Here is a 27,189-nt window from a genome sequence, read left to right on the forward strand (position 1 = left end):
ACAAGACGAGACCCGGGGTCCTCTGCAAGACACCTCACTTTTATAGCAGCTTTCCTCTTATGCAAATCTATACCAGATTCAAACTCTGTGTCTGTGTCCATTGGTCCTTTGTGCTGCTTTCTTTTGAGTGTTGTCCCAATGCTGCAAAGAGGGTGTTTCCAAAAGAAGGTGCTTGCTTCTAACCCCCGAGGCCGTCGGTATGTCTGCTTGTCTTTAATGAGCCCACTTGACACGTTTTATTGTCCTTGAGTCTGGCTCCCAGCCCCTCTCCAACAGTTGAGGCTGTCTGGAGGTGCTGCCTTCCATGCCTTGTTCATTCACACCTCATTCATTCAACAGGGCAATTGATTAAGGGGCGGGGGGGAGAGCTCTTGTTCTACTGCTAGCAAAAAGAAATTTTTCTTCTATCTTATTCTATCCTTAGGGGCTATAATATTATACCAAGGGCAATGCAAAGTTTCTAAATGAGGTTTTGATACAAAGTTCCATGAAAACAGAGGTCACACGTGGGTAGACCCACCACAAGGTTATATGAAGAGGCACAATGTAAAGTCATATGAAAATTATCAGAGATTGATCTACACCTGCGCCCCCAGCCGGGCACTTCCCCTCCCGGGTTCCGGCGGCACAGGGTCTGGAGGCACGGGGCTGCCCGAAGCCGGTAGCGTTTGGGCAGCCCGGCTCTTAAACAGAGCCGAAGAGTCGGGGAGGAGCAGAGCCGCCATTTTCCCGGACATGTTCGGCTTTTTGGCAATTCCCCCCGGACGGGGGTTTGACTGCCGAAAAGCCGGACATGTCCGGGAAAAAGAGGACGTATGGTAACCCTACCGGAGCTATAACTGTGTGTGGCCCGCCCTGATCCAGGGCCTGGGCTCCTTAACTGTTTGCTTGCTCAGTCCCTGCACCAGAGGGCCTGAGCCCTGAGCTAGCTGAAGGTTTTGCTCCGCCCCTGCACCGGAGGGCCGGAGCTTCTGAACTAACTGACTGCTTATCCCAGCAGTAGCGAGTCGGTGTGGCTCCCCTCCTGTCCAGAAGGGTCGAGCCCCGGCACGGACCTATTACAACACCTTACGTCACCAGCAGCATTTTCTCTAGCACCTTGGTCTCTCAGCCAAGTCCTGAGCCAGCCTAATCGTGCTGAGCGTATGAGGTTGGACCCTGAAGGACCTGTGCTCCAAAGTTCAAATTACAATCCTAGAGACGATAAATAACCACGGCCAGGGCAGCTGCTCTCTAGCAAATAGGAGGACATTGGTGTCAAACTAGTGGATTGATTTGCATTTATTGAGCCTGGCTTCCAGTCCACTCTCAGCTGGAAGTTGCTGCGGCACTTGGGAGCATATGAAGCTGGACAGCACTGATGTCATTTGAAATAGCTCCTTGCCCTCTGTTCCCAACATAGATGTGTGATGAGTTTGCGATTCCACATTTCACGGGATAGAAGGGGGCAGGGAAGAGACCATCGCACAAAAAAAAACCCCTCAACTTTATTATCTGAGAGTTGTGTGTTCTTTATTACAACAAGCTTATAGTTTTATCAAACAATTTTTACCATGAAAAATGTCTCTGAAGAGACAGCGTGTGAAACTTTTCCAGAGAGAAATACCTATGGAAGCTGAAAGAAATTAGTCTGAATTTTGTCAACTGTCAAAACACACAGAAAGACTCTTCTGCCCTTCTTCCAACAGTAACTTAAAACCCTACGACCCCAAATGGTGCCCATGTGTGTGTGGTGCTGCTGAGCCTGCAGATAGTTTGTCCATGCACCTGTGAACTTTGGTGCTTTTCTGATTCCCAAAAAGCAGCAGCACAGGTTAATAGTGTTCAATATTAGTGCAGCAGGAACTGCCCTCCCCCCTCCCCAGCTGATCCCCATGACTCCAGGTGTCTGTGTAGGCAGCGCTAAATATCCCTTCACCTCTAAGCTGGATACAGAAGGAAGATGAAGTATGGGAAGCACCGAAATCTCTAATCTATGGGAATAGGAAATAAATAAATAGTCTAAATGTACAGAGTAAAAAATGTACCTTATAGATGTAAGCAGAGTCAGGATGAGCTCTACCCTGACATCTGGTGGTGAATTATGGCGAGTGTGGAAAAGAACTCCAGGGGCTGATCTGGTTTGCATAGGCAAACCCACTCGCCTGGCATGAAACAACAGCAACTCAAAGTGGTTACTTTGGCTGGTGTGGGATCCCCAGTTTCTCTATTATTGGGGCAGGAAGAATAAAGTTTTGTTACCCTGATTCTGTGAATCAAGGCCAGTGGAACTGTTGTATGACAGAAGGACTGAGTGAGTCCTTCACCATTACCTAAGTAGCACTTGCTTGACAAGGGGCATGGGTTACCAAACCCAGTGAATTGAGAGAGGATGGGGTCAGGTATTTATATCTGATGGTATGGGCCCTCTTTGAGGTTTGAAACACCAATTGCACTACCTCCTCTCTCCACTGTTGAATGTCAGAGCTAACTTTGATTCCATTAGGAGTCTAGTTACAGACTGCTGAGCTGAATTCACTTTGGGCTAATGGTGCACTAGCAAGAGCTGAAATCACAAAAGAGCTAAAGTTATTAAGAGCTGAGATCACTGAGACTGTGTTAACTAGTGGGGGAGCCTGAAGCTATATTGCTAAGCGGCTGGTGGAGCAGCTAGCAGAGTGGAGCCGCACAGGGATGGTTGGAGTGGAGCTGAGCGACTCACAGGTCGGTGAGCAGGGCGGAGCCTTGTGGGAGCGGCCCAAGGAACAGCTGAAGTGGAGCAGAGCTGAGCGGCTCACAGGTCGGTGAGCAGAGCGGAGCAGCTGCCAGAGCAGTTCGTGGACGGCGGGAGCGGCTCACAGGACAGCTGGTGGAGTGGAGCGGAGCAGCTCGTGGAGAAGGCTGCGGTGGAACCCCACAGAGAGGCAGCCAGTCGGCCTCGGATCATGTAAGGTGCCCCATAACACCCTGTGTGCCTCCCCCCCCCCCGCTTGAACTCTGGGGCTGCACTGACCAGGGACAGAGACTTTGGGGGGTTGTTGGACTTTTGGCACTTTGGTGATCCTTGGGTTGCTGGACCCAAGAGACTTTGGGGTTGTTGGACTTTTGGGACCTTGGTGATTCTTGGGTTGCTGGTTTCAAGAACCAAAGGGAAAGAACACAGCCCAATTTGCTGGGGTGGGTTTTTTGCTCATGAAGCCTGTTTGTGTTGTTTTTCCAATTTAATGCTGATGTTGTTTACCTCATGTTATTAAACATTTTCTGTTACACTCAGATTCCGTGCTTGCGAGAGGGGAAGTATTGCCTCCTAGAGGCGCCCAGGGGGTGGTATGTAATTGTCCCAGGTCACTGGGTGGGGGCTCGAGACGGTTTTGCATTGCGTTATTGAAACGGAACCCCTAGATACAGAACCCGGCCCTTGTTGCTGCCAACTTAGATGGGCAGAACGATTACATACAGTAAAGGCTGAAGTGTATATTTTAAATTTCCTCTAGAGGAAAATTGCTACTGAGGCACTTCGAGAGTGGGTCATGTGACTACCACCAGTGCAGTGTTCTTCTAAGTTCTCCTAGATGGGAACAGAGTTCCGTGGATGTACTACTCACCGATGAGCTTCCTACAGGTATCTGAACAGAATGGTCGCAGCAGAGGCATTTAAAAGGGAGAATTCATTGTTCTGGTTTGGCTCTCAGTTGTCAGCAAATTTGATGGAACATTCCCATTTAGTGTTTACAGTTCTTTCCTCCTCCCACCCTTCCCCCACCCACTCCTGTGGCGCTCATGATGGGGGGGTGCCATCTTGCCCCTCAAGTCTCGCTTCAGGTTCCTTCTCAGAAGCAGCAGCTTGGTTTCCTGTAAACCAAAAGGAAGAAAGAGGGATTAAACTTGCAACTAAGAGAACAAAAGGTTACTCACTTCAGCTGTAATGCCACTGCTTTTAGAGTACATCTACACTGCAAAAGAAAACCCACAGCAGCAAGTCTCAGAGCCCACATCAACTGACTTGGCATGAGGGGCTCACCCTACTGAGTTAAAAATAGAAGTGTAGACGTTCCCACTCAGGCTGGAGCTCAGGCACTGAGACTCCCCCCCTGCTGGGTTTAGTGGCCCAAGCTCATGCCAGAGCAGGTCCTGGAGAAGTGGATGGAATTTGCAAGCTTCTGGGTTATTTTCAAGGAGAGACTTGGACCAGCGATTTCGAACCACTCCAGGGCTGTCTCTTGCTCGCTGGCTGTTGGTAGAGTAGAAGGGGCTTCAGGCTGTAGGCTCTGATCCCACTGTACTTGCCTCCTGCAGCTTGGGAACTTCACTAGAGGGAATGAGAGTGGTTTTCTACCATGGTTTTCAGTTAAGCATGTTGTTTCCAGAAGCCATTTCGGGAAGAGGGGATGGAGTGCCCCAAAATGTTAGCCTCCCTCTTTCATGATCCAAAATAGCATGATGTATATCTGTCCCCTCTACAGGAGACTAAGGCCCTTCTCCTTTCTAATGAATGAAAAGGAGCATTGATAAGACTTCCACTAAAAGAGAAGCCACGAGTTCGGTTGAAGCTTATACCCCTTCCCTCACTCCCAACCACCACCAGCAAACTACTTCTGCTGTGCTTGTATAGCCAGCTGTTTTATGTACACAGCCATGTGTCCAAATTCAAAGGAGTGACCAATAATGACTAAATCTTGATCGCACTGAAGTCAGTGGCAAAGCCACCATTGACTTCATTGGGGCCAGATATTGGGCCTAAAACATGGGTTCTCAAACTGGGGGTCGGGGGGGTCTCAAACTGAATGCAACCTCTAACATGCACCAAACTGCAAAAGGCTATTCTAGAAAGAGGGAGGAGGCTGGGTGCGAAAGTAGGTTTTAGGGAGTTGAGATGACCTAACTGGAATGCTTAGATAAGGCAGTGCTAGAGCAATGATCGCTTTCTAAGCGGGGGACATTGCACTTACGAGGTCACACAAAGAAGCAGGGTGAGTTCTTTTGGATGTCTTCTGAAACTCCTGGTAGCTGGCTGCCAATATATTTGCTCTGTGGCTGCTGGATCACATTAGAATCCACTAGTAACATGCTTAAAGGGTAAAAAGTGTTTGAAAACACATTTTTATCCCTGTTACAAATCAACGTTCAGAAGATCAAAATGGAAGGAATGTTACAAACAAAGTTTACTGTCACCATTTGTGCTGTTTACACAACAGGCAGGTAGACTAATCAGTTTCCCTTTGCTTTGAGTGGGTTTCACTTTTAGGCTCCCTGGCCTTAGTACACCCAGCTGGTCAGCATGTGTGAAAGCAGGAGCAGAATGCGCTGCAGGGGAAAGATTACATTAAAAAATTCTATTATTAAAAAACATAGAAACACAACTATGGTTTAGGTTTTCAAAGAGCCTATTATTCTAAAGCACAGCAGGGGTGAGTTTGTCCTGCCGGTGTCCTTTGCCATTAGATGCCCCGCAGAAGAGACATCAGTGCTTGAACTGGTTTACACAAAGGGCTTTGACAGGAGCATGTCCGTGTTTTACCCATTACGAATTAGAACCTGAATCACCATCACACTCACTGTAAGGAGCTCACAGCAACAGGAAGTCCAAGTTCAGACAAACGTACCCATTAAATAAGAAGGCAGTGACACTAGGCAAGAATGGGCCATTCCTCTTCAATGTGCTTGGGTTTCCCAACTGTGAGCTTTTCAGGTCACACCTGACTCCCTGAATTTGCGTGGAGTTGAATATCTTGGCCTTTCAGGCTAGGCCTAGGGAGCCATGTTTCAGGGGTGCCCATGGCAGTTTCCTCACCTTGCACACTCACCTGCTCCTTCAATGGAGAGCTCGCCTATGTCGCCTGCCAGCTTCCGCATGCTGATGGAGGTTGCTTCTCCTTGGATGTTGTAGATAGCGTTCCTCCGCCCAGTGCGACCACAGGAAATAAAGTCAGTGTACAAGGGCTCTATCTCCGTTACTTCGCTTGCATTTCCAAATGCATAGGAATCCCTGTGGGGAAGAGACAGTGCTGAGGTGAGGGGTCCTCAGAGAAACCTCGCTACATCCTCTTCTGAGCTCCTCAGATTAAATGATCACATGGAGTTTAACTGCGGCATGGAAAAAAAACAGTTCTGGTTAATTTTGCTTTGGGCCATCTAATACCAGCCACTAGATTTTCAGGAGAACACCCTTTGTTGTGTGAAAGGGCATCTTTAGTAACACTGACCTGTGTCTGGTGAGTGGGGCCAGACAATAAAGATCAGTCTCTTATCAGCACCCCTGTGTGTCCGGCCATTATTACACTCTCTGCAGTTGGAAGCAAAGAAGATGAGGCGCTTGACTGTCCCTTTTTAGCCCTCTCCTTTAGGAGTTAACATAATGAGAAATGGCTGCCCCCTTTTCTGCAGAAAAAGCTTTATCTTTGCTGTTTCCAGCTACATTCTTATAAGGATAGTCAATGGCGCCTGGGGGGAGGGGAGGACCTTCTGCAGTGGGTTGTGCACAGAGATGTCCTTTGGATGAAATTCACTACAGTGCTGCTGCCCTGTTATCTTCCACACCAGTCTATTTGGAACAGGTCTGGAGTCCCGACCTCCACCACCTAGCTGCTTCACCCATGGCCCCGTCTGCCCAGCTCCACTTATAGGGTTGAAGTGGTGCAGCAGTCATCATGCTGGGGGTGAATTTCACCTGAAAAACCTGTCTGTGCGCACCACACAACAGAGGACTTGCGACTCAGCTGTGTTTGCTCTGATGGGTATGGAACAGATAGCAGCAAAGAGAAAGTCCTGCTAGCATTTGGTCTAATGTCAGAGCAAGGCATGTGAGGACAGCAGGTTTCATTCTGAGTCTGCAGAGGGAATGGAAACTGGTTTGGTTTTAATGACTTGAGCTCCAATGTTACCGAACCCTGTCCCTAACTTTCCTCTGTTCCTAAAAAACATCATGGGATCTTTGATCCTAGGCCAGATTCAGCTCTTGCACTCAGTGGAGTTCTGCCTGTGTATGCCATGGCTGAATTTGGACCCACAAATTGTCAGGGTGTCTGCTTTCTATCTCCTCTGAAAGGCCCTTGGAGCAGGCAGTGCTAGGTCCTTGAGTCCATACTGATCTCAGCTGACATTTGTTTGTCAGTTTCATTTTGCAATGTATATAATGAAGTGTTCATTTAAACTGCTGGGCGATAAGGAATTAAAGGTGTGGAATTCAAACCTTCCATGATCTTTCTGGGACATTTGACTCTGGGGCTTATTTCTGTGCTCAGCTTCTGAGAACTATTTAGAACGGCCAGATCTTCTCAGCCATGTCAATAACTCCAGGAGCCAGCTCCTTCTCTGGTGTGCTTTGTATTTAAGTTGCTCCTTTTCATTTGAGTTGACTGTAACTTGCCAGCATTTGTACAGCACACCCTGTCCAGAGACTTTGTCAGGCTCTGAGACCATGGAAAAAACACACTGTCTTTAAGCACGGAGCTCGCTGTGAAATTCACTTAGAATTCTGCCTTTGCTCTGGAACTCTGGCACTCTTGATTCCTGTTCATGCTTACTAGGCATTTATTTGGTTTATCTGCATGCAGGTAAGAGACTATTAGTTATTTCTCTCTCTGATTCTGAGCCACTGAAAGCAACGGCTTTAACTTAGCTGACGCTGCAAATGCTGTGAGCGGGGTCCTGATTACCAGTGCCTTGCTCACTTAAGCTAAAAATCAGTTCCTCAGCACCCACCTGTTTCTATGACATGTGGTTAAATGCCCCTAAGGTGAAGCTCCGTGTGAGGCGGAAAATGATTTAGTTCCCTCACAGACTATGCTCAGCACTGAATTTTCGAGCTGCCAAAGATGCCACATTCAGATGGACCCGTGCCAGGAAATGACATCCAGAAAAAGGAACTGCCTCCTGATGCAACTGCTCATTGTTGGTAACTCACTTTTTGGCAGTGAAATCCGTTCATCTCTTGTCTTGTTTATTCTGCGTTCTGGCTCAGAAAGGACCCGGACTGCCATCTCTCAGGGACTGAGCTGATCTCTGCCTATGCAGAGGACCCTGCCCAGCCTGCTAGGCAGGGTAGCGAGTTCTAAAGCAAACAGGCCACTAGGGGAGCCTTTGGCCGCAGCAGCAGCAGCAGCGTGCTTACTCCTGTCCCTTCTCAGATCTCACCAGCCACAGAAAGGAATTAAACAGAATTTCCTGGGCACGTGAGCCGAAAAGCAGCTGCAACACTCATGACTGATGAGTTTAAGGGGACACAGTCAGGGCTAAAAACTGACTGCCCCAAAAAGCACTTTCACCTTCAGCAGTACAGATATATTCTTCTCTCCAACCCATGTGTCCTGCCAGCAGAAAAATACCCATCAGCCATAGCGCTCCCTATTGCTTGTAATAAACAAAGCAGGGCCTGCTGCCACAATGGACAGACCTGCTCTGAAGGAGCCGCTGAGGGCCAAATTCCCCACTGAAGTAAATGGAGCCCCTCCTATGTACTCTAGGGCAGGGGTTAGCTCTGCCAAGCTCATTCCAAGGGCCCACAGCAGTGACTCTCTCAGCTCTGGAAATGCAAGGCCTGTTTCTTCAGTATGATACGGCCCCTTTGTGCCGCTCCACTGACAAAAGGCCTTAAACTCAGCAGCCCTGGCCAGCTGAGAAGGGGAGTGGCCAGTGAAAAGGATTGACAGGAGAGTCTCTCTGCTCTGGCTATTTCCAGGTGCTAGAACCGTCGCTTGGGGCTATAGGTGACCCAACGGGAGTTAGGAGAGCTCTAACGCTGCTCTAAATGACTCCAGGGGCTGAACAAAGAATTGCAGAGCTACCAAGAATGCATAAAAGCCAACTTTTCCTTTCTCTTTGGGTCCTGCCCTGAACACAGGCCAGCCACACCTGAGAGTCAGGCCCATAGAGAAATAAAATCATTATCATGTGACCTCAGAAGGCTAAAGTGATGGTTTGTGGGGAGAGTTGGGTAGAGAGCTGGAGAAGAAACTGAGGATAAATGTTAAATACTCCTTCATCCTGAGTTTTAGAAGGATGGCTCAGCCCAACAGCCTCATGGGAAATATTTATAAAACTGGTACGTTTCAGCTGCTGATGTAATTCCGAGTGTTAATGTCGTTTTAGAGTAGCAGCCGTGTTAGTCTGTATCCGCAAAAAGAAGAACAGGAGGACTTGTGGCACCTTAGAGACTAACAAATTTATTAGAGCATAAGCTTTCGTGGACTGTAGTCCACGAAAGCTTATGCTCTAATAAATTTGTTAGTCTCTAAGGTGCCACAATGTCGTTTTAGGAAGTGCTGGGGTTGGCTCAGTGGCTGGATGTTGGATTTGAAGAAGGGCCTTTGCACACTTCACAGTGGAATCTGCTTCTCAAAATCCTAGAGTCTGCAAATATTCCAAACAGGAAATGCGAGCTACTGCCCGCCGTGCAGCTCAGGAGATTGGGGAGGGCCTCATCCTGGTCACCTGATCGGGAGAAACTCCCACTGGCTTGCATGGAGTCAGGAGTGCAGGACTGATGTCTCAAGGAAGGACAGATTGAGTGAAGGCAATGAGACCACTCAGACCTTTCCCTGTGCATTTCACAGAAATCATTGCTAATGAAAGTCTCACTTCAGTGATCAGCTCTGGCAGGCAGAGGGACTGGCTGGGAGGGGGACTGTCATATTGCCACAGCTCTTTCCCTTGGCGATTGTCCCTTGTCAGGTTAGGGTGTAAGCTCCTCAGGGCAAGAATCTTGTCTCGTTAAAGCACTATGTGCTCTTCTGCTACTCCTTAAATAACAGCCACTGCCCCCTCCCTGGAATATGGCTTATAACGGGAGGTGCAGTGGCTAATCTCATAACCCCAATATGCCTTAGACAAGGAAAACTTCTCTATGGGAAGATGGCGAGCGGTATGTTTATGGTGGCTTTTATGCTGAAGACTGAAATTCTTCTCCCTTTGCTCCAGCACTGATGCTAGCAATGGAAGAGACACTAGTGTAGACTGGACTTGTGTGTTTTTACTTTCCTGTCATCCCGCCCTGCTCACAGCAGGTCTAGACAACATGCTGGTAAAGCACCAGCAACTGGTCTGCACCACTGGCACTGCATCGATGGGGAGCTCTTGTAGCTGAGGCCAAAAGGGTGGCCTCCCCCACCTACAGGGAGAGAAGAAAACAGATGCTCTTTAACTTACCTCACTTTTCTGAACCTCCCCACTGTCACCTTCCTCCAGCCGATGCAGCCTCTGCAACCACTGTTTTCATGCTTCTGGTTATTCTCTACCTCCTACCTGGTTTCCCCAGTGCCAGCAGCATCGCTTTCCCTGCAGTCAGTAGTTGGGGAAGGAAGTTCCTCCTCCAGCTAGAATAAGTTCTAGCCTTTTCCCTAGCATGCTGCCATGATAGCTATCAGTTTGCAGGCCTCACCTATGAAGAGCTTCTACCCTCAACCATGCGAGTGACACTTCCCCAGAAGCCAGTGACTCGCTCATTAGTGCACAGTGCAACGCCCTACTGTCCTGTGCAGCATCGCACAGGAGCCTTTGCAGAGCAACAAGTGCATTAGTAACAGGGTTGGATGGGAGCAGGAGGGCAACACCGGAAAGAAACCACATAATTCAAGAGCTATTCACAAAACTGATTGTCAATTCCTGTCAGGATCCCTCACTTCCTCGCCATTCAGGATTTCCCTGGCTAGCGGCGTTCCCAGGATTCTAACACAGTGCTCCAGGCAGGGAGAGGAAAGGTAATGGGCTGCATTCCTGCTCCCCTGGAAAGGGATCACAGCTGCCACTTTTCTCATCTTTCTTTTCCTTTCTCCTTCCACCTCTTCAACCTCCAGCAGTTGGAGGTGCTGGGAAAGCACGATCAGCTATTGCCCTCGCCCCTAGTCGGAGTATTGGTGTTACACAGTAAAGGCACTGAGTCCAAATGCATTAGACTGGGGTTGGCAACCTTTCAGAAGTGGTGTGCCGAGTCTTCATTTATTCACTCTAATTTAAGGTTTCACGTGCCAGTAATACATTTTAACCTTTTTAGAAGGTCTCTTTCTATGAGTCTATAATATATAACTAAACTATTGTTGTATGTAAAATAAATAAGGTTTTTAAAATGTTTAAGAAGCTTCATTTAAAATTCAATTAAAATGCAGAGCCCCCCGGACCGATGGCCAGGACCCGGGCAGTGTGAGTGCCACTGAAAATCAGCTTGAGTGCGCCTTTGGCACGCGTGCCATAGGTTGCCTACCCCTGCATTAGACCAATGGTTCTTGGTGAGCACAGAGTTGCTACTGTTGCGATGGGGAAGCATCTGTCATAGTTCAAGCAGTGATTGCAGCCCAGGCAAGGATTCTTGAAGGGTTTCCAAGGGCTGTTTTGCCCCCTCTGCAGCAGCTTCACTTCTTTCCTTGGCAGGCAAATTTCTTTTGGCGTAAATTCAACCCTGATCCATATTTGCAGATGAAACCAAAATTGAAGGGGGGAGGGGAAGCAAACACAGGCATCCTGGGCTAACCTGCAAAGTGTCGGGGGGGGGGGGGGGATCTAAGAGCAGTGGGAGAGCAGGAAGGACATGGAATGTCCAAAATCTAGGGACAGGTGCAGACAGCCCAATGGAGGTGGGAACCTAATGCAGCACCTCCACAGTGCATTCAAACATTTGCATTTCCATTTGTTTCTTAGCTCTTTCCCAATACAACTTCTCCATGTGTGCATGCCCTATGCAGTAGTTTCTGGAAGGAGAGGCAGGGTTGGCACTGTGGGTGGGACAGGAGGGCTTCACAGAAGGATCTTGATCTCAACAAATTGCCCATGATGTGAGACTAAAGACAAATCTGATCTTAGCATGGACCCTCACTTATTTGCACTGAGGGCTGCATGGCACGTTGTGAATGGCTGGATTCCACAAATCGAGGAGCTGGTGAGAAAAAAGGGCAGGATAATGTAGCATTAGTTGGTTGATGTGCCTGGCAGAATCGTTCTGATTATTTGTGGCAATGCTGCATAATGTACACTGGAATGTCCTGCCGGTTTGGAAAAGTAACGGGTCAGTGTGTGGAGACTTTGCTCTTGGAGCATTTCTGGGAAAGGGGAAGACCCTGTGCAAATCATGGGCAGCGTCGGCTTGGGTGGATGAGGCTCTCCTGAGCTAGATTCCTTGGCCATGCCCGGTCTTGACCAGCAGGTGGCTCACTTGGCTCATTTTCTATTGTATGGCAGGCTTGCTCCTTGGGATCCGACTGGGAATGGCCTACTGGGGAAAGCGTCCAGGAGATCTGTTAAGGCTGTGGGAGTCCTCTGCAAACTTTTCATGGGTTCTAGCCCTTTAAAAGCCTCAGGCTGAGCCCCTCTTCATATTGGGAAGCTATTACTGTACAGAGAAGCGGGGGGAGCCATGAGACATCACCTTCATTTGATCTTAGGAGCTGATTTTCAACAGGCAGCATAGTAACTGTGCATGTTGTGTCTCTGGGCGGGTGCAGATGAGTAAATTTCAGTTACTAAAAATGTCTCTTAACGTCTGTCGATCACAAGAAGGAACTGACTTCCCTTCCCTGCCTAGCAGAGATTGGAACCAAAACCGATGTGGAAAACAACAATGTAGTGACGCTAGAGAAACCCAAAGAACATTGGGATCTAGTCTCACATCATAACCTGACCTTTTACTGTCTGTTTCTAATATTCATTTCAGGTCGAGGGGGAGGAGGGAATTTGTAAATGAGACAGACTCTTGCCAAGAACTCGATGAGGAAGTGTGCATGCAGTGTAGCAGTTCAGTGCACATCAGTGCATAGAAATCCCTTTGGGCTTTTGAGAGCGAGAAATATCTATGACTACCCCAGGAGGGTCACTGCCTGCATCTCCTTTTGGAGGGGGAGGGATAGCTCAGTGGTTTGAGCATTGGCCTGCTTAAACCCAGGGTTTTGAGTTCAATCCTTGGGGGGGGCTACTTAAGGATCTGGGGAAAAATCAATACTTGGTCCTGCTAGTGAAGGCAGGGGGCTGGACTCAATGACCTTTCAAGGTCCCTTCCAGTTCTAGAAGATAGGATATCTCCATTAATTTATTTATATTTTCCCCATTTGCCATTTACAGTAACATATAAACAGCTGATGCACCAGTGTGTCAAAGGGAAGTGTCTGTGCAGAAGACTTTCCAGTGGAAACAGTTTCTGGGTAATTTAAGACCAGAGGCCCTGCTCAAAGTGGTCTGGATGATTCTCAGACTAAGCATTCAACACCTCTCACAAACCTCTCCACCTTCCCAGGGCAGAGGAGTCCTTCAGTTCAGCTCTGGAGAGATGACATTATCCAGCAGGGGACATGGGCACATGTGAGAGAGTCTCACGTATGAAGAGCTGAGACATTATTTCCTGCTTGTGAATCTGGCTTCATTGCTGACACTTTGCAATGGCAGAGAGTTGAGAGGAAGACCTCCACCTTTTCCACTCACCAGCTCTGTGGAGATCATCTTGATTTGACAAACACACGCTCTGGTGTGCGCTTATCTTTCCTCACTCATGAAACAACAGAGCTGGAGTAATAATTCCCTGCCTTTACTGACTCAGCCTCTGCATTTTGAGCAGTTTCATTGCTCTGCCTCAGCCAGTGTCACTCCTAAATACAACAGCAGCCTAAGAACCTGCAGCCCCTTAGCCCAAACTCACCTGTTCTTTCGGGCATCCAACTTCTTTGGCTTAAAGAAACTAGCCCTCCGCTATCTCCATGGACTCCAGGCACTCGCATCAGGGCTGAATTTAACCCTATGCACTCTGAAGTTCACTGCTGAAGTGTTTATGTGAATTGAAGGGTTAAATGTTCTTGCCCTGTGGTCTATGCCTCTTTTGGTACACAGACCTGGCTGAAATGGGGCAATTTCTGCTAGGTTGATCCACTCTGACCCTCTCTCCTTCTCTGAGTCAGAGTAGCAACTCAGCAGGTAATTCCCTTTCCCCCATACCTTCTTCTGGGGTTGTGGATGGATGAATGACACATCTTCCAAGGACAGTAACTACCAGCGCTTTCCCAAACAAAACAATCCCATGGGGGACAGGGGGGCGAGTAGTAGAACAAACAAATAATGAATTTTATTAACAGAACGTGCGGGAGATACACCTGGATGTTAGGAGATGGCTAAACTCAGCATAAAGTCTGGGAGCCTGCACAGTAAATGTAAAACCAGCTAACACTCAGATGGAACTGAACCAGGACACCGGGTCTAACTCGCCTTCCGGATCCCAGCAATAGAGCTATGCTCAGTGATGGACCTGGTCCTATCAGGCAGCAGATCTTGTCTGCCCCAGCCTGGAGCTACTTTCTGCCCAAGACAAGAGCAGCTAACACCCATGGATGGATGCTACCTAGGGCTACGTATCAGTCCTCATTGAGGGTTTTCAGACATTCTCCCCACAGTGGTCCAGCATTGTTGCAGCCTCGCTGATGCTAGCACTGGTGGAAGTGCATCCTGGGTGCATCCTGTACAGAGGGCCAAAGTGCAACTGGATGTCTAGGACTGGTGCTGGCCCTCTGCAAAGGGCAAATTTCACCCTTGGGAAGTGTAGAGGAGGCTTTGGAGAATAACTCATCTGCTCCTAGCAGGCACCAGGATGAGCTGTTCAGGAAATCCGCCAATGATGTGGGCTAAGCCTTCCAGGACGGGCTCCCTCCCCATGAGACTGGAAAAGCTGCCTTTTAATGGCTGGGTTTGCACTACCCTCCCCTGGATCCTGAGGAGAACTGGCTAAGCAGGAATTTTTACAGAGCAATTACCATTCAAACAACCCTGCAGCACTTAGCCTTCACCCCGTGACAGGATGTTTAGCTAGGAGAGGAATCCAGCCTGGTAGTTCTGCAACTTGGACAGAGCTTTGGAAGTTGGGTGAAACCTCACTGAAGCTGGTGGATGTAATGGCTGCCCTTCAATCAGGATAAAAGTAAGAAGCAGCTAAGCTCCTTTTTCAAGTAAGACAACTGAAACCGTAGGGGTCGCCAACATATGCAAAGCTAGGCAGAAATGGAGCTGTGTGTGCAGAGTGTATTATCTGATGGAGGTAGATGTGTCTCTGAGCAGAAGCAGGCAGAGAAGGCAGCAGGAAAGTCAAGCAGACAGGAAAAGATTATGGCCCTGAGAAAAAGCCAAGAGGGAGAGCTTTTTGGGTAGAGTGCTGGCTGGAAAGAGACTTAGAACGGTGAACCTCCTTTTTGATCCCTGCTGTGTTTAGGGAAATAGGACTTCGAGGCAATCATAGGACTGGAAGGGACCATGAGAGGTCATCTAGTCCAATCCCTTGCACTCATGGCAGGACTAAGTATTATCTATACCATCCCTGACAGGTGTTTGTCTAACCTGCTCATAAAAATCTCCAATGATGGAGATTCCACAACCTCCGTAGGCAATTTATTCCAGTGCTTAATCACCCTGACAGTTAGGAAGTTTTTCCTAATGTCCAACCTAAACCTCCCTTGCTGCAATTTAATCCTGTTTATTTACAAAGAGTGTACATAAAGAAATACCTGACTGTCTCTGATTTCTTCTCCTAAAGGCGACAACCTGCAAGACCCTGAATGCTGTCTAACCGGTCAGGCCAAAAGAGATGACTGCACACACTAATGTACAGATTCCCCCAGCAAAATCTGGTTTGTACCAATATACACCTATAAAGTAAAACAGAGGTGTCCACTCTCAGCAAGCCTTTCCCCCACCCACGTACACTGCGTTTCATCTCCTTCAGTCATGTGAGAAGCAAGATTCCACCTTTGGATTTGGACACGCATCCCCCTCAAGGCTCTTCACAACTCTAGCCCTGACTGCCTCCCTGCTTTCGTTTGCAGAAGCAGTGTGGTCCAGTGGATTAAGCACAGGCCTAGGAGCTCCCAGTGTGGGTGTGGCTGTGGCTTGCTGTGTGACCTCAGGCAAGTCACTTCCCTCGTGCCTGAGCTTCCCCCTCTTTGCGTAGCAGGGGCGTGAGAGGATAAATTAGTTCATATTGATCCCATGCTCTGACAATCTACATTATTATTATTTCACCCTTCACCCTGTCTCGCACCTCTGCGCTCCTCCCAGTTCTCTCAGCCAGCTGCTCCCTTTGCCAAATCCCTCTCTCTGCTTTGCCCCTGCCTCCAGGCTGCCCTGGGTAGCTAAACACACTTCCATTTCCATGAGCCAGCCTTCACCTCCCTCTTCAAATCTCCCTGCTTTCACAAAGCCACTGTTCCAAACCTTGTGGCCATTGCCTCTGTCCCTGGCCTATGGCCGGGGATATTGTTTTTGCGGAAGTTCCACCGGAAGCTCTTTGGGGCAGGGAACAGCCACGTCCACGTCTAGGCTACATCAACGTTACTGATACAAGCACAGCCCTAGGTGCTGCTGCCAGATGGCAGTGGATAAAATAGCTACACTGCACTCAAGTGTTGCTTCCCCTTGTTAAGCTTGCTTCCTTACCTCTTGCCTTTCTGATTCTTTTGGTCCTCTCCTGCCTTGGTATTGCAGCAAGGACACAGGCCCTGCATACTGAAAGAGGCTCCGTCCAACTCTACCTGGCACTTCAGGCATTTTTTGAGAGGGTTCCCTTTTCTCTCCTCAGGCTTAGACATTCCACCCTGATCAAGCAGCTTCTCCTCAGCTGACTGGAAGGAGGGAAGTTCAAAAGTTAAACGCAGTGCTAGATTTCTCCACAGAGGTAGGCACAAAAAACCCACCTTCCTTTACAAAGGGAGATACTTTGAACCTGGCTGCTCTGTTCTTGTGCTTGGGGCAGGGAGGGAGGGTGGATGAGGGGGGAAGGTGGCTTTAAACCACCTTTGTGTCTCCTGTATTCTGGGGCTATGTAGGAGGCTGCCTGGCCCCGGGTGTAAATTAGAGCAACCTCCGGGCTGCTATAGTTTCTACTTTGCTTCCCCTGGGCCCTAGGAACCAGAGAATAGCCATAGGGCAGTGCACACCCTTGATGCACACACTCGGTATGCAAGAGGCTGAAAGCAAGGCTTATGTCAGCTCTGCAGCAGTCAGGGAGACCCTCTGCATAGCAAGTGTTCCTGAGGGAGGAAGGGGGCCTTCCCACCTATATTTAGGCTCATCTCCACTGTCAGAGTTGTGTGCCACTGAGAATTGGGCCCTTTGGCACTACAATGGAGTACAGGGGCTAGGTCGGGAATGGGAGCTGAAGCAAACACAGCCATCTCATTTCACCTGGGGAAACATTATGGGGAGCTACAGCTACCCCCCCTACCTTAAAATACCTGGCAGTTGGGAGTTAACTCCCCAAGCGGGCCTGGCCCAACTTTGAACTGCTGCTGGCTCTGAAAGTTCTCACTGGAACTCTTGCCTGCCTGCTGGGGCGGTTGGTACAGCCCAACCAGTTGCACTGGCCAATGGAGACCATGCTGGATATGAGTTGTCTGACTTCTTGCGAGAAGGGAAAATCCTGTCCCCTCCCCTTACATGCTTCTCCCGGTGTCAGTGGTCTGAGTTCAGTGTCCTTGGGACAGCTAGAAAAGCCAAGATGAAAGGCCATTCTCAATCCCCATGCATGCTGCTGTTGCCTGGGGCAGTGATTGCTAGGCACTCTGGGGAAAGAGCCAGCAAGCTCTGGGGTGGCGATACGCTGTATGTGTTGCAGAGGGGTTTTGAAAGGGGATCATCATGTGGTTTGGGAGTTGGAAGCTCAGTGCCTTGTGGCAGCGCCTCCTTGGTCCCCCACTTTGACGCTTGGCTGCCTTCCTTGCGCGTAGGAGCACAGTACCCAGTGACTGATGGTGCGTCGGCTGGCTGGGAGCCTTTGATTTGTACTGTCACCATGGCTGATTTTTGCGCTGTTTAGGCCCTGATTCAGCAAAGCACTTACACATGTGCAAAAGGGCTTTGTTGAATCCGAGTCTTAGTCTGCACCTGCAGACACGAGGCCCCAACATCACTGCAGCTGAACTTCCAGCCCACCAGGGTTAATAGTGCTTTGTCCCCTGCCAAAGCTTCTCCTCCTCCACCTCCTCAAGCAGCCACGCATCACTCGGGTAACAACCCTACGTTGTGCCTCTCTAGCACCTTTCACCCAGGGAGCCCAGAGCATTGCTCCACAATCCAGTTAATGAAGAGTCCATCTGCACTACAACTTTAGCTGTCTTGGGGGATGGGGGTGGGGACGAGTTCCACCAGAGTTGTCCCCAGCCCCAGTTACAACATGGTTCTTTTTTGCAGCGGGGATGGGATGTTGATCGTGATGGCTGCCTACTCCTTTTTCTGTCAGACAGGAGGAGAGAAGAAGTCAGAGCTCCCTGAGGAAACATGGGGTTTCCAGGCTGCGCAGATAGGAAAATGCGACCCCGAAGGCTGTGTCTGGGCCAACTTTTCATCAGAGCCAAGTGTGATCAGTACGAATGACGCATGGACAGCAAGGCACAAGGGACAGGTGCATCCACATTATTGGGCTCAGTAATTGGTTGAGAGTCTATGACCTGTGCTACATGGGAGATAAGATGATCGAATGGTCCCCTCTGGCCTGAAATTCTACGAAGTCTTGAAGTTTTGAATCCGAAGGAACCGGTGATGCCGATCTGTCTGAATAAAAGGTGCATCTTTCTTAAAAGCATAGCATTGTGGATTTGTAGGGGAAAAGGGGCCTGTGATCAGCTGCTCTCAACAGGCATTACATCCCGCTTCATTTCCCCTTTAATACCCTACGGGGACATGAGTGAATTTGTACGATCTCTTGTATAGACAAAGAGCTTTCTTCTAAGAATCAGCCCCTTGCCCTCTCATTCCACAGTTCAGGATCTATTATTAGAACTCCCCTATTGGGACAAGATCCATAACAACTGCAAAGCACACGCACCAGCCCCGCTGAGCTCTTAAAATATTCATAGAGTGAGGTGGTTTCCTTCTGAGGGGGCCTGCTAGAGCACAGAAAAGGGAGCGACAGGATTTCTGTACTTCCTTCAGGTCTGCAGGGAAAACTCCCGCGGCACAGCCTCAGCCAGAGGGGGAACAAGGCAGAACTAGCACGAAGGGTCAAGGGGTTTTCACCAGGACTCTGGCAACAGGCAGCTGGAATCTTAGCAACCGTTCGAATGACATTGTGCCTGTGAACGAGTGTAAGAAATTTCATCCCAAAGAGCGAGGGGGTTTTGAGTGTGGTTTAAGCCCCCTGAAAACAAGGTTGGGGCAAGAAAATGCCTCCCCACCCCGAATATAACTCTCTCAAACTTGTCATTCTTATTGCTTATTATTTGTATTGCAGTAGCATGTAGGAGCCCCAGTCATGGCACTCCATGGCACTAGGCACTGGACAAACACAGAGCAAAGACAGTCCCTGCCCCAAAGAGCTCACCGTCTTAATGGGCTTTGCTGGCATGCTTGGCTCCTGCAAAGTGCTGAGTGTTCCCAGCTCTTATTACCACTTAATGTTGTGGGAGGCAGGGAGCACAGCATCTTAAAGGCTCCATGTTCCTTGGCTGGCAAAGGAAAGAAGCAATCAGAGAGAAGGTCTCTAGTCTTGGATCCGTCCATGCATGTAACTCCTATTAACTAGAACCTAATGGAAAAGACTGGCCGGGACCCTCCACTAGCTTTTCCAGGATCTCCCAGCAGAGCCCAGACAAATGAGATGTCAGGCTGGACTGTGTTATATAAAGCTCACTGCTGGTTTGGGAAGGAAGTCACTGTAAATAACACTGCACCCTCTGGCTCTCACACTAAGTTCAGTAAACTCAGCCGCACCAAGTTAAACACAGCCATCTTCTTCAGCTTCCAGGTTATTGCAAGAGGAGGAGGGATTTAAGGGTTCTTTCAGATTTGCCAAAAAGACAGGGCATAAAAGAGTAACATATGAAGGGGATCTAAGGGTCTAACCCTCTGTGCTCATCAACAGATTAATGCTTTTACATTTTATTTGTTTTAAAATATAAATGCATTTCATGCTCATGGAATTAAAGAACTATCTGAAGTGGCCTGAGCTAGCCCCACTGTGCATAGGGGCCCGGTGACCTTCCCCTGCATAGCATCAAAACATCTCAGTCCTCACCTGTTCTCTTGCACTCCCTGCTATTTCAAGCTTGGGCCCACACACTGCTCTGCCAATGCACCTCGGCCCACCTGCTGCTCTTGTGCATGCCCTGCTGCTCCAGTTCTGAGGACCCCCCATAGCTTTGCCAGTGCACCTCAGCACTGACCTTGTAGTATCCCTCGCTGCTCCACTCGTGGGTTCCTCCTACATAGCTCTGCCCATGTATTTCAATCCTGACTTGAGCGGTTGCATCTCCCGTTATCCCAGTTCTGGGGCACCATACAACTTTCCCAATGCATCTCAATCCTAGCCTGCAGCATCCCCTTCTGCTCTAGCTCTGTGCTCCTCAGAAACTCTGTCAGTGCATCTCAGTTCTGGCCTGCAGCACCTTCAATTGTCCAGTCCCCCAGGCTGCCAACAGACCTCATTCCTGAGCCACCGCATCTCCTGCCCCTCCAGCTACTCAACACAGTGTACGTTCCTCTGGTATTGCACCGGCACAGATCCCAACAGACATAACTTATTCAGGCAAGATGGTAAAATAACAAACAAGGCCCCGGACAGTTGAATAGAACAACTGCTTTTGTGGCTGTGCCGCCTCAGTGCCCATGAAAGAGGTAATTGTGGCAGGGCTTTCAGGAGTGTATTGTTCTGCTTTTGTCAGTGGCAACAGCCTTAATAGCATTTGCATTAGCCAGCTTTAACCTCTCAGCCCCAGTAGCAGCTCTGATCCTGTGCCACCTGTTACTGGCAGCACCAGAGTGTCAGTTTATGGTGGTGATAAAAGGCTACATCTAATCCCATGTAATGGCAAGAGATAGTAGCATGCACTAAAAAGCATGTCTGAGTAATCAAGTGTGAAAAGGGGCTAGCGTAAGTTACTTACAGTTCTCCCTTGTCTGCAGCCTCTAGGGGCACAAACCAGCATCACACAGCTGTGAAGGGAGACTTGGCAATGAGACAGTGGGAGGTGTGATTGTAACATGTGTAGACATACATGAGCTAGCTTTAAGCCAGACAGTGTGCTTCTGCTCCCCAGTGTGACCTGGGACACTTCTTGCAATAGTGGGTGTTTTTCTTACAGCCCCAGTTCTAGGGACAGGGGTTACATGAGAATCGCAGCTTTCATTGCCCCTATGAGAGCAGGGAAAAGTCTGAAAACCTGACTCAAGTGCCCTCTAAAGGCTGAGAAACCAGAAGGGAAAGAAAATAACTCCAGATGTATTTATTTATAAACATCTCTTGAGTCTTGGGGGCCTGGATCATTAGTTTGAATGTTTGGGGGTGGCAATACAGGTAATGTGACTCCTTCTTACTCCACTAAACTGCTCCCTCTAAGTATCCAGAGTCAGAGCTGCTGACTAGAGGGATTGAAACCCAGCTATGGTAGGGGGAGCTGGAGTCTATTCTGACTCACAAAACACCGACAACCTTTGTTACTCGGTTCCATACTCCTCCCTGTGCAACACCTTGGAAGACAGTGAATCTCTATTACTGGTGATGATGATTCCTGACCCAGAACGAACCCAGCTTGACTCTCAGGACCCAGGCTGAGTTTGGGACATGGGCAGCTAGGGCTTGCAAAGGGAGCATTTTGGACCTGAGTCAGAGACATAATTAACATAGAGGCCATGATGACATTTGTACACAGTTATCCCATTCAGAACGGAATTGCCCCTCCAAGTTACTGTTATCAGGGCCGGCTCCAGGCACCAGCGGAGGAAGCACATGCCTGGGACGGCACATGCTAAGGGGCAGCATTCCGTCCATTCTTGGGGCGGCACAGTCCGAGTGGCTTTTTTTTTTTTGCTTGGGGCTGTAAAAATGGTAGAGCTGGCCCTGACTGTCATGGTTCCTGTCTGAACTAATGGAGCTTGAGGGAGAGGGAAGGAAAGGGCCAACTGAACACAACAACAGTCCTCTTCTCTCCTCATTTTCTCTCTGTCCTCAGTATCATCTGTCTGTCTGGATAGGCATTCATCCTGCCTAGCCTCACTGTGGTATGAGTACTTCTCTGAAGGTCAGTTTCAAACCAAGCTAAGCTTCCCTTTCAGCTGGAAGGCCAGCTCCTCAATTGGTGTGAGTCACTGTTCAATGGAGTTATGCCAACTGACACCTGTTGAAGATCTGGCCCTTGCTTGGGGATGGAAGAGACACTATTCCAGTCTGTCTACCTGCATGAGGGCAGGGTTGATTTCATTCTACCTTAGGAACACGGGTCTAGTGTCTGTCCTGAAAAATCCCCCGTGACAGTGATTCACATTCTCCCTTGGCAACCAAGCTTTTATAAAAAAAAATTCTGAGATCTAGCCTGATTTTTCAAAGTTGCATTTTAAACCTTCTCAGCATGTTGATTAATGGAAATAATTGGTTCCTTCACTCAGCCATAAGCCAGTTGCTATGACAGTGTTTGTATTTTTGCTTTGTTCCCATGCTGAATTTGTTTTACGCGTCCCATAGTTTCTAGACGCTAATAAATGAGGGGTCTTTCTTTCTACATCCTCTAGGGAAGAAGCACATTCCTGAAGATCTGGGCTCCACTTGCAAAGCAGGGGTCGGTGCAGACAGAGTGCTGCAGGGTACCAATCTCTACATATGAGCCCTTTGTAGGAAAGGGAAGTTTTGGCATGTTAAAGTTAACTGTCTAGCTTAAAAAGAACAAGAGATGAGCCCACAGAACTGGGATGATCCAGCACCCAAATGAGTACATTAGTGATAATGATAAAAATACCTCTGCTGGAAGGAAACCATCAGTGCCTTTTGGCCCCTTTGGGCTCGTTATACTAACCCAAGCAGCTACAAGGCCCTGCGGGGAGACCCCAGTGGCAGAGCACCTTTCTGCCAGGTATGGACACAGGTAGCATGTCAGGGATGGACAGGGTAGGGTCAGAACATGCTTATCCCCTGGCTATTCTGTAGCGCTGCAATGGCCCTGGAAGGCTATTCGCCTTTTGGCCCCTTTGCCCTGGAAGGCTATTGCAGTGGTTGCAATGTAAGGCAGCCTTCAGGCCTGCTCTGACCTGCATCTTGGACAGACCGACTCCCAAGAGCCTCAGGCTAGGGCAGGCATATTGCCGCCCCTCTCCATCCTGTGACAGGTTTTGTACCAGGGCAGGGAAGAATCCAGGGCGCTGTACTTGCCACACCACCAATGAGGGGGAAGGATAGCTCTGTGGTTTGAGCATTGACCTGCTAAACCCAGGGTTATAAATTCAATCCTTCAGGGGGCAATTTAAGAATCTGGGGCAAAAATCTGTCTAGGGATTGGTCCTGCTTTGAGCAGGGGGTTGGACTAGATGACCTCCTGAGGTCCCTTCCAACCCTCATATTCTATAATTCTAGATGTAACACATGGAGCCTTGTATTTCTGGGGTGAGCTGTTCCATGGCAGTTAGCCCCTACTTGCTGATTCTAACCTATGTCTGTGTGCCCTTCATAGAGCCCTGGAAGGGAGGAATATCACTGAGCAGCAGGGAGCATTATGGTGGCATATTTTTTCTTTATTTTTATTTTTCCCTGGGTTTTTTGAGTTGTTTGTATGGAAGATATTAATAAAACAATGAGTATGGAAAACAGACTCTGATCACTGGTGTATTTCCACTCAAAGGTTGAAAACTACCCCATAGTCCCACAGCACATTAGGGCAACGTGATTTTTCCCAGGCTGCTGAATTCTGAGTGACCTGTCAGGATACAAACTGCATCAGTTCCCTTCTTCTAATCCCGCTGGCCTAGGGCATTCCATTCAAGGCCATGCTTTCATGTCCCCTGGCAGGGCTGTAGGGGTGTGGAACCAGGCATGGAAGGGTTAAATGGCTGGGGAGCAGATACAGCTGAGGCTCATTTTCAACAAGGGCCAGCAGCTGTTGCCATGTATAAAAGGAAGTAGGAAAACACAAGCTGGGGGTAAAGGGGATGGGGAGAGAGAGGAGTGAGCAGGGTTAATTCAGGAAGAGTGAGGGCCCTGCTGTTTGTGGGAAGCAGTTGTTTGTACCCAGAGAGGGAAGGAAATGAATTTGATGTGACCTCTGTTTATATCCTGAGAAGGGGAGGCACTACAGTGCTCTTGTTTTATGAGAATACGTCATTAGGAAGGGAGAGCCCAGACTGAGACCGCTGTCTTGCAGGCTAGGGTATACAATTCTCAGTGTAAAAGAGCTCAGGGAGACTATGTGAGCACAACATGCACAGACCCCAGCGCACCTGTATCTTTCTCCTCCTATTCAAACCTCCACTAGCCTAGGAGAGTCACATTCAGCTTTTCAAAGAAATATTTCTCTTGAATAGGACTGATCTGAAGGGCCTGGCCCTGGGGAGTTGGTAGCAAGCTTACTTGTGGGTCAGGTCCCCAGCAGCTCTCAGTAAGAGCACAAAAATAAAGCAGATGGCCCTAGAGAATGTTACTATGGAAAAAGCCTGGCTGATTAGCAACACTGGCTCCAGTCTGCTCCCAAGGTACCATGTTATATAGTCTTCCCTCTCATTAAGAGAAACATCTTATGTGGTCCATAATAGGGCAGTAGCAATGTTTGCCTTGAATGATGATGGAAAATCCCTGCCTTTGGGGCTATAAGAAAAAATGAGACTGTGGAATTAATCTCCCAGGGGAAGTTGCAAAGTTGTCATCAGTGGCATTTGGGCAAGACTAGACTAGACCCCCATGTATTAGACAATTTAGGCATAATAGAATCAGTCCTGCTGTGGTGCCAGGGGACCCACAAGCCCAGTCCAAATGCTTTTGTTATCTGCCTAGAATTGTCATTTTCACCTGCTATGTTGACTCATTGAAATTCCTTGAAACTTCCCACTCAAAGTGTGATGGCCAGGCTGGGCTGAAACAACTCTTCCTCCGTGTGCTTTGGAAAAGAAAGGTGGAGAATTCCTTCTCAGACATGCATTAAGCAACATCAGCTTCTCCCTACAGACAGGTTAAATTCTGCTCTGTGTAAGTTGCAGAACAAGAGCCAGATGCACATGCAGATGCTGCAGAGTGAGGGGCAGCAGTCTTCCCCCAAGTGGACTTGACTGATTTAATCAGCAAAATAGAGAAAGCCCTCAGGCATGTAGAAGAGTCATATTTTATGCATCCACTGAGCTTCCACCTCTCGCCCCCCCCCCCCCCCCCCATCTCCCACTAGGCTGGGATGCCTGTACATACATTGTCTCAACACCTGAGGGGCAGAGTGCTGTGCACAGCAGGTGCATGGCAAACCACTGAGAGGATTTGCAGGAAAAATGAGGCTGGATGCACCAGAGAATCCTTTTGGATTATGGTCCTTCATCACCGAAGCTGCAAACACTGCAATCGTGATGGCTGAGAGCTCCACATTATCAGCCAATATGTACCAAGAAACAGCATAGCTGATGCCTCCATGGCTCGCCCATAGAGCTGGGGATTGAATCTGGGAAGACTAGAGGGCATAGCCAGTGGAGCTCTGATTGCATGGATCTATCGGCTAACACCTATCCTCCACCATGGGGAAGCAGTGGCTACAGAGCCAGAGGACTCTGTCCACTGGATCTCTTAACCCCGTGTGCATTTACTAAGACTTTGCAAAGGGATGAGGATTTGAGGCTCACCAGGGATTTTTAGATTTAATCTAAACACAGAGTTAGGCTCTGTGACATGCATTGGCAAGAAATGTTTAATGAATGTGTAAGTGCAACGTGTAACAAAGGGCAGGGTATGTGTGTATGAAGCGCTGTTTTCAAAATATACCCCAAACGCTACACAAAATACACCAACAACTGAGAGACAGCAGAACATGGTTTGCATTAGCATGTAACCCCTGGCAGCCAGCATTTCACCATGGCTTGGTATAAGTACCGTGCCATGGCCTATTTTGTAAGTATAGGAAATACTGTAGGGAAGTCATGTACAGCAGTACAGTAGATGTTAACCGTAGAGATGCAATCTCTGCACATCCAGCAATGTCTAGGAGGGATCATGCAAACTTTAAGGTTCAGACTTTCAGGGGCAAAACCCTTACTAACAACACATGAGTTGGGGTTTGTGTACAGACACTGGGATCACATACAAATAAATGGGGAATTTGCAACAGTTTCCCTTAATTGCATGGCCCAGCTATGCCACTCCACAAAGGTTTGTGCATATTATTCAGAATGAGTTCCCGAGGCTTATGTTATCTCCTTTTCCAGGTCAGCTTCCCAGACTACTGTACCTTCAACCCATTGCTTGGGTCTCACTATCTAATTAACCCTTTATAGAAATTAGGAGACCTAAATTAGATGCCAACACATTCCAGTCAGTAGGATGTATGGGTGTTTCCTAAAGCTTCTTTTTAGCTCTCATTCAACAACTTTCTAGCAGTTATTCTCAACGTAGCAAGCAGTCAAGTGTCTTTTTACAAAATGGGGGGGGGGGGGAATCCTTCCAGTTTGTGTGATTTTTAAGTCACCCTGTGAATGAAAAATCAAGTCCCACCAGCTGCCTTTCCAGATAACCAATTAGAATGTAAAAATCTTACCTTATTTAGTTGACCTTCCTACTATCCATGTCTTCAGATGGTCAGCTGCGTACACATCAGAGCAAATGTTTCTGAGGAACAGGAAAAAGCCAATTTTCATTATATGTATTTTTCCTATGCTTTAATTAGTACATTCACTGTGCGGACTCCTCTTTAAATCTACCTGTGACCACAGCTGCCAAGGAAAAGCACATGCTGAAAGGGCCTTACCTGGCGGGCTGGGGACCTGGCTTTCCAGAGCCTGGCTTGATGGACACGAAGGCAGGAAACTTATCTACGTTGGGATTTAACCACTCGTGTGAACCATGATGTCTACATCAGGGGTTTGCACCAATGCAGCAACCCCGCTGGCTATAGTCCCAATGCAGACAAGGCCTAGGAAGAGGCCCTGCTTCCCAAAGTGGTTTCTCTCTCTTCTTTTTTTTTTTTAAACTGATTTGCACATGCTGAGGAGAAGTGCAACGACCCCACTTTTGACAGCTTGACCCAGCAGGCTCAGAGGATTCACTGGCTCCCTCAAGAATGTAAATACATTTCAGTTACCAGCCAAACTGGAGTTTAAATCAGTGAAACTTCCCTATTAGATGCTTTAAAACCAGACGGGAAATTTGGTACTGTATTTTTAGATGATTTGTTTAATTTATCTTGTGTTTCTTAGGTTTACTCACCATTGCCTGCAGCTGAATGTTATCCCTATGTCCCTGAACCCCAGTCAAATAAATTTCCTCTGTGGTCTTAACAACTGCTGGTGGATTGCAATCTCCTGACCTGCAAAATTCAG

The 27,189-nt window shown here is 48.4% G+C and overlaps 2 long non-coding RNA genes across 3 annotated transcripts; one reads left to right on the plus strand and one right to left on the minus strand.

The window, feature by feature from the left end:
* Positions 1-3,424: 3,424 nt before the first annotated feature.
* Positions 3,425-27,189, minus strand: LOC135977721 (uncharacterized). Of its 2 annotated transcripts, none has more exons than XR_010595140.1 (4): positions 27,077-27,189; positions 26,409-26,479; positions 5,784-5,965; positions 3,425-3,831 (listed from the first exon to the last, which is right to left on the minus strand). It is a non-coding gene; the product is annotated as an uncharacterized LOC135977721 (long non-coding RNA). The 2 variants fall into 2 exon arrangements; XR_010595141.1 differs by lacking the exon at positions 27,077-27,189 and adding an exon at positions 26,619-26,809.
* Positions 14,734-18,687, plus strand: LOC112061182 (uncharacterized). Its single transcript, XR_010595142.1, has 4 exons — positions 14,734-14,857; positions 15,467-15,560; positions 16,508-16,603; positions 18,167-18,687. It is a non-coding gene; the product is annotated as an uncharacterized LOC112061182 (long non-coding RNA).

This window comes from Chrysemys picta, unplaced genomic scaffold (assembly GCF_011386835.1).
Source record: "Chrysemys picta bellii isolate R12L10 unplaced genomic scaffold, ASM1138683v2 scaf19, whole genome shotgun sequence".
NCBI classification, from domain to species: Eukaryota; Metazoa; Chordata; order Testudines; family Emydidae; genus Chrysemys; species Chrysemys picta.